This window comes from Herpailurus yagouaroundi, unplaced genomic scaffold, assembly GCF_014898765.1.
Source record: "Herpailurus yagouaroundi ecotype Mexico unplaced genomic scaffold, PumYag 187, whole genome shotgun sequence".
Taxonomy (NCBI): Eukaryota; Metazoa; Chordata; class Mammalia; order Carnivora; family Felidae; genus Herpailurus; species Herpailurus yagouaroundi.
This window is the reverse complement of record NW_024412418.1, coordinates 24,647,786-24,654,189: the sequence shown is the minus strand read 5'-3', so window position 1 is coordinate 24,654,189 and position 6,404 is coordinate 24,647,786.

Here is a 6,404-nt window from a genome sequence, read left to right as displayed (position 1 = left end):
CCCCCCCCCCCCCCCCCCCCCCCCCCCCCCCCCCCCCCCCCGCACGTATGCATACTTACTCTCTGAGATATGCCCAGCTCAGTCCTACTATGGTTATAAGGTATTTCCACTACATTTTCCCCCAAATCACTATATTATAACAGGTTTTAGGAATAATTGTAGATTTCATCCAGAGAATAAGTCATCATCTTATTCTTTCTGGTATTTTCAGTCACTTAGGAGAGAATGTTTTAGGAATGGCCTAAAAAACCCGGCTTTTGATAGAAATGTGTGAATTTCTCTACAGGCATTGCTATTCAAATTGAAATGTGCCAAGAGTTGTCTAACTGGAAGATTGATTTAGCTTTAGCTAGAATCATTGGTCAGACTAGGTTCCTACTACCTAAGATGTATGCATTTGCAATGGTGATGTCTTCAATGGAACTTGCCATCTGGATTCATCTGAAAAACTACATCCACAACCACATTTGATGGTTTTCTTTCTAGAAAACACAAGTATTATAGCCACTATGTTCTAGCAACATCCACATTAAGGCATCTTTTTTTCAGGAAAGGAAAATGAAAGCAGATACGTTGATAAAAAAGAGACTCCTATTTAAAAAATTTTTTTTCAACTTTTTTAAATTTATTTTTGGGACAGAGAGAGACAGAGCATGAACGGGGGAGGGGCAGACAGAGAGGGAGACACAGAATCGGAAACAGGCTCCAGGCTCTGAGCCATCAGCCCAGAGCCTGACGCGGGGCTCGAACTCATGGACTGCGAGATCGTGACCTGGCTGAAGTCGGACGCTTAACCGACTGCGCCACCCAGGCACCCCAAAAAGAGACTCATATTTAGGATAAAATCCAATTTCTTGTATAATCAAAATCTACTCTCGGGGAGAAGCAGCTTACCCATCGAATCTCACTGTTTTCTATGATGATCCCACTTTGTGCCCCAGCAGGATTCTCCCTAAATAAAACTGGTTCTACATCCAGCTGGCTCCAAGTGAGTCTTGGGTACACGAGAGAGTAAACTGTGTGGATGCTGTGTTACATCTTTCAAGAAGGAAGGGGGCAACATTTCCAGACATATGCCTATATTGACTTCCTCAGAATATTTATTTCCATCTTAATTCTCTCTGTGTGTGGAAAAAGCAGTTTCTCTGCTTTCCGTTTTTCAGAAGGGAAAACTTCCTAAATTATTAGTTGAAAAACAAAATTTAATGATACCTATTAGATAGTCCCCACAAAATAGAACTGTTATATATATGGATGGCTAACCCCATGTGGTATTCACACTGCCTCAAATGCTTTATAATTATTTTGTCGGTGTCCATGCCACTCAACATTACCAGGTGAATATAGTCAGCCTAATTTATTTTTTAAATGATTATTTTTTAAAATAATCTCTATGCCTTACATGAGGCTTGAACTCACAACCCTGAGATCAAGAGCCACGCCCTCTACTGACTCAGCCAGCCAGGTGCCCCCACATCAGGCTAAATCTAATCTTTCTAACAAATGGTATGAGCCAGACTTTCCCCACTTTTCATTAAGTGAGAATAGGGGGATTGAGTGCCCAGAAAAATCTGACGGCAAAGATAATTGTGGAAGCAATGTTTGGGGTATGGTTGAGGGGATGTAGAGACTTTTCTACCTAAGCAAAAGTGCCTGCTTTGCAGGCCTTATTTCAGCTTTTTCTGTGCACATACCCTGACTTCTTTCTGACTGAAAAACAACCACAGTTTCATCCATTCTGTAAAATTCAGAAGAAATGAAGTTTTTTCCCATTATTTTTTTATCTATTTTTTTTTAATTTTTTTTTCAACGTTTATTTATTTTGGGGACAGAGAGAGACAGAGCATGAACGGGGGAGGGGCAGAGTGAGAGGGAGACACAGAATCGGAAACAGGCTCCAGGCTCTGAGCCATCAGCCCAGAGCCTGAGCCTGACGCGGGGCTCGAACTCACGGACCGCGAGATCGTGACCTGGCTGAAGTCGGACGCTTAACCGACTGCGCCACCCAGGCGCCCCTTTCTTTATCTATTTTAAGATTACAAGGCTAAATATGGTAAGCTTAGATTTCAGTGACAAGTCTAGCCAACGAATAAAAGTCTCAGTTTTCAAAGCTGAAGATTAAAAACGCACTTAAAAATATATGCAATTTTATCTTTCTAAGATGTGTGGCTATTGGCATCAATATTGTGTTTTTCATCTAGGAAGCAGCTAGTGGAGTCCTTTAATTGAAGAGGAAGTTTGGGGAGGAGACAGTGGTTTCTCCAACCATTTTTATTCTTACGTGGATTATTAATTACGAAGGATCATTAAAGACTCCTTCTAAACTCTCGTAAGAAGTTGTAATGCCAATTTAAGGAAGATTTGCTCCTTTGAAATAGATTGACTCCATTTTTCAGGTTACCATTCTTGAAAGGTACATAAACCTTTATTATGTAGATTCCAAATCAATGACATTGGCTCTACAAATTCTGCTGACTGTCTTACGCTGTTACAAATAAGCAATTTGTGGATTGCTCATGTATTTTCTTACATGGCAGTTACATTAGGGCACTGAATCAATATACTACATGAAATTATTTTTTAGCTTTTAAATATGTCAAAGCAGATTCTGTAATGAGGAACTGGATGTTCAGAACATCTGTATATACACAATTGCTTTAACATTTTTTAAAAACAGATGAATGGTTGTTTCTGGGAATTCCTAAGGACAAAAAAGCCAAGGTCCATAAAAGACATCACCATTATATATTGCTTTTCTTAATTTATAGTAACCTATTATATTAAGTCATAAAATCCTTCTCATGGTTACTTCTGAGACAGTGTGTGTGTGTGTGTGTGTCCCCAAGCCTTTGGGCAGCCCAAATATTATAGATATTATCCAAAATATGTAAAAGAAGTCATGTTAATATAGTATGTCAAATCTTATTTTGATGTATGATTACTTGGTGACTTGGTAGACCTGCCTTAATCTATTAGGTTTATATAAAAGATTTTCGAGTGGATAACTATTTGCATCCCATTCCTAACCCTGTAGAAAATATTCACATTGATCATTTAAATACACTTCAATCTGAACTTACTTTTAAAAACAAATAATTAAAATAGTTATGTATCTTATATATCTATACTCATTCTACAGACATTTTACTTAAAATTGAGTAGTTGTATAAATACAGCACTAAATTTAGAAGTATTTCATAGCTGTATGAAAAAAGACACACAAAATTTGAAAGTAGAAAAAAATAATTTTAAATTTCCCACTAATATACAGAAATATTAACAACTAACATTTCCATGATAGAGTAGGATTATTTTTCTAATTTGTCATGAGAGTATAATGAGAGAGGCACCAATATCTTCTCACACCCCAAGTAAGGGCCATGTTCTGATTAAATAGCCAAATATTTGTATATTTAACTCTGTCTTCTGAAGATAGCCGATATTTCAAACACCAGGAGTGCAATAATAGAAAAGGGGGCTTACGAGTGCTTGTTACTCACATAGGCATTTGCAAATCTAGATTGGTATAGTCAGGAGATTGGAATGGAAATAACAGCATTAACTCTTTCCAAGAATTACAAATAAAAATAACCCATTAGATGATTATCAATTATGAATTATACTTGATTAAAATTTTGTTTCCTTTTAATATCATTGGTAATATCAATTAAATTTTAGTTGTTTGGAAATAGACTATACTTCAAGGTTATTAATGTTGGATAAAAGAGGTAACTTTACAGTAAACCCAGCTACCTTACAATACTGAGATTGAGCACATGAAATTTCTGAATATACAAATGTATACATAGAGAGCTAAAATGTCTGTAGCATTTTAAACAACTTATTTCTAAGAACAATTTAAAAGGAGATTGCTCTACTTTTTTTTCTATTTACTGATCTGATCTTTGTAATAATGTTTAAGTAAGATTGTAATACCATAAAGATTTGAAATATTGTTTACAAGTCCCCTGGTGTGTGGTTTATTTCTTTTTCTCTTTAGAATGAAATGCTAGAACCCTATAAAATCACAAAGGAATGAAATTTATGTTCATGGAATATTATTTGAATTAAACAACGGAAAAGCCCTCCCCTCTTCTGCCGTTGTTGGAAGAATCACAGTTATAAACTGTGCACTGAGTCATACACATGGCTTGAGATGCCGTTTACTTATAAGTGTTACATTGGTAATACTTAACAAATCATATATATGAATATTGCACTTTCAGTAATAAACCTATCTATCTTTATAAAGGTGGGGTTTTTTTTTTTCAAGAATTTAGGACCCTTAGAAATCATACTTTATTTAAAATTGTCATTCAAAGGCTACTGTTTGGAAATTAATGGCATGACTTTTAGTTTATAGTTTATGGTTACCTTGTTCTTTCTAATTCTTAAACCGCTTCAGTAATTCACATACTAAGCCAGTATCTTGAAAATTCTAAAGAGAAACAGTGAACCAATTTAACTTAAAATGAATACTGTAATATCACTTTCTTTATATACTGCAGACTAACAAGTATTGAATGTTTTGTGGGGGCCAGTCACCATGCTAGTTCATATGACTTACCTCTATAAATCTTCACAACAACCCTATTACGTAGGGACAATTTTTGCTCCTTTTAATTTGTAAGAAACTAAACTCTAAAAAGTCTTGGCCAAGATTGCTGAGACAATTTATGTCAAAACTTACATCTAAACCTAAGCTAAGTCCAATCTGTCACCTTCATCAATAAGCTGTACTTCTTGGGGCACCTGCTTGGCTGGGACGGTGAAGCATCCACTTCTTGATTTCGGCTCAGGTCATGATCTCAGGGTTTATTTGTAGGATGGAGCCATGCATCCGGCTCTGTGCTGATAGTACAGATCCTGCTTGGAATTCTCGGTCTCCCTCTCTCTCTCTGCCCCTCCCCTGCTCACTCTCTATCTCTCTCTCTCTCTCTCCCACACAAAATAAATAAAGATTAAAAAAAAAAAAAAAAAGCTGTACTTCTTGCTCCAAATGGTACCAAAGAGAATATCAGTGACCAAAATGAATTCATCAGAATGAATGGAAGAGAACACTGAAGTCATTCCATTTCATTTTTACTAATATTTGTGATTGAGTTTAAAAGAAAGAGACCAGCATTAAGTTTGGCACATTTTAGGCCATCTTAGAACTCATCATTCATAGCTCCATTTACTGAGAATATCCCTGGTCATTCTGTGGCAAAAATGGCCACAAGTTCAGCGCATTTCCATGGCCCGGATTTAACTTGGCACTGAACACACCTTATACCACACCAGCAACCTTGACACAAGTCTGAGCTGATATTCCTAGGGAGGAGTAAGAGTAGGAGAGTTGCAAGAAAGTAGTCAAGTCTATTGGCTGCACTTACTTCACAGTTTCTTTCTGTTTAGCCACACAAATGTGGTTCCCGGACACTGTGGAAGATGGTTTTTCTCTTGAACTCCCATCTGGTCTCTACCTGAAGCCTTAGATTTTTCCATATTTGTTCAAATAGGAAGAATTAGGAGGGATCCTTATATTGACCTCTCCAAGCTCTCAGAATGTTGTCATAATGAAAGACGACAGAGCCATTTTTATAATGATGATGATGATGATGACGATGATATCTTCCATTTGTAAGTCATTTTATGCCTTGATAACACTCCAGGTAAGAGAATTAGTGACTAAGAAAAGAAAAAGTGTCCCAAAAAAACCTTCTGGGAAAAATGCTGACCTAGTGATATCTGTGGGATAATTTGTGAGTAAAATAAAGAACTATTTAGTACAGTTTGTTTTTGTACAATTTCAAGTGAAAGTCCAAAATCTTGAAATGTATTATTTGATATATATCTATATAATACACACACACACACACACACACACACACATATGCCCCAGCAGCCTCTCACCCAGTGCCTTGAGTGTCTGGTGTGTCTGGAGAAGCAGCTCCATGCCTTACTGGTTCTTAGCAGCAGAGACCACACCTGCGTGCAGGCACCTATGCACTTCCTGGGGAGGGGGGCAGCTGTCAGCTCAAAATGTCTGCTTTGGCAGACTTCTATGTGCTCTCTGATGCCTGAGTGTCTGCTGATCAGACACGCCTCAGGGACTATGGTTCATGCTCTTGCCTGGAAAGAACACCACTCTGTGTTCTTTCTCCAGCGTTAGAATCTCTGACGGGGATGTGGTGAGAAGGCAGGATGCAGGGACAGTAACGGATTTATCTTTTCCTTCAAGTAAATAAGGGGTAATTTATCAGTAAAGCATTCCTCTGGGGGGAGAAAAAGCCACATATCCAATGGCTGCTGTTTATGAAATTCTCATCCTCAGAGTGGTTGTTTCCATTCCCAGTCATAAGATATTAACTAAACCAATGAGGTTTGGCCAAATTTTCAACGTTCACCCAATATATTTTTGA